Source organism: Dendroctonus ponderosae, unplaced genomic scaffold (assembly GCF_020466585.1).
Source record: "Dendroctonus ponderosae isolate FM_Combo_2020 unplaced genomic scaffold, Dpon_F_20191213v2 Dpon_F_20191213_8, whole genome shotgun sequence".
In the NCBI taxonomy this organism is placed as follows: domain Eukaryota; kingdom Metazoa; phylum Arthropoda; class Insecta; order Coleoptera; family Curculionidae; genus Dendroctonus; species Dendroctonus ponderosae.
The window spans coordinates 12,818,275-12,819,032 of NW_026019016.1; the positions used below are offsets into that span (position 1 = coordinate 12,818,275).

The following is a 758-nucleotide window of genomic DNA, read 5'->3' on the forward strand; positions in this document are numbered from 1 at the left end:
TTTGATTTGGAATTGAAACACAGTCAGGAAAGTATATACAATGCCGATAATGAAATATAAACTTTAGAAGGTTTCTTCTAAATTCTAATGCATTTTTGTTGCAAAAAATCGACAACTTTAGATGGTTTTTCCTCGTTTAAATCACTGTGGTGCTTGACGGCTGGGCACAACTTCGAAAACCAAAAAAGTCAAAGAAAATTGCCACTGCAACGGTTGCGGTTTTTGAATTGAATTCACGTACATATAATGAAAAAGGGAGCATTTTGAGGCAATCTGGAGGCCTCCTTGAAGAATAACATCGCAAATTGAATGCACATTTACCTCAATTTCTCCCCATAATTTGCCTGGCTGTGATGCTCATTTGATTGTTAGAGAAAATGATGGTCATTTCACCGGTAAAAGGCGAAACAGAAAAACTTACCCTTAGGCTGCCAATCTATGTCTTCAAGTAAGGAATTAGGAAGCTTCCAATACTCAAAATGCATACTTTTTTGAGAAAAACTCAAATAAAGCGTTTAGACGACAGTGTCTTTTTGACAACAATAAACGTCAGAAAGTCCTCAATTAAAATATTGCGGTTTTCCTGCAAACATCACCAGTACGACAGCGAAAATACGAAGCAACGGCATCGGAAGCGTTCTTCTATGGGAAAATCGTCAATTTTCTTATATAAAACGCAAAAAACTGACCGTTTTTGAAGTTTAGACCGAACGACTCGCACACACCAACCCTTTAAATTACGTGACATGAATAGTGAC

At 37.1% G+C, this 758-nt stretch overlaps 1 long non-coding RNA gene across 1 annotated transcript in view; it reads right to left on the reverse strand.

Annotated features, from left to right (window-relative positions):
• Positions 1 to 758, reverse strand: part of LOC125505414 — a 4,087-nt gene extending 3,329 nt beyond the window's left edge. Inside the window, exon 1 of the long non-coding RNA XR_007282152.1 lies at positions 422 to 758. This is a non-coding gene — a long non-coding RNA (uncharacterized LOC125505414). The remainder of the gene's footprint in view (positions 1 to 421) is intronic.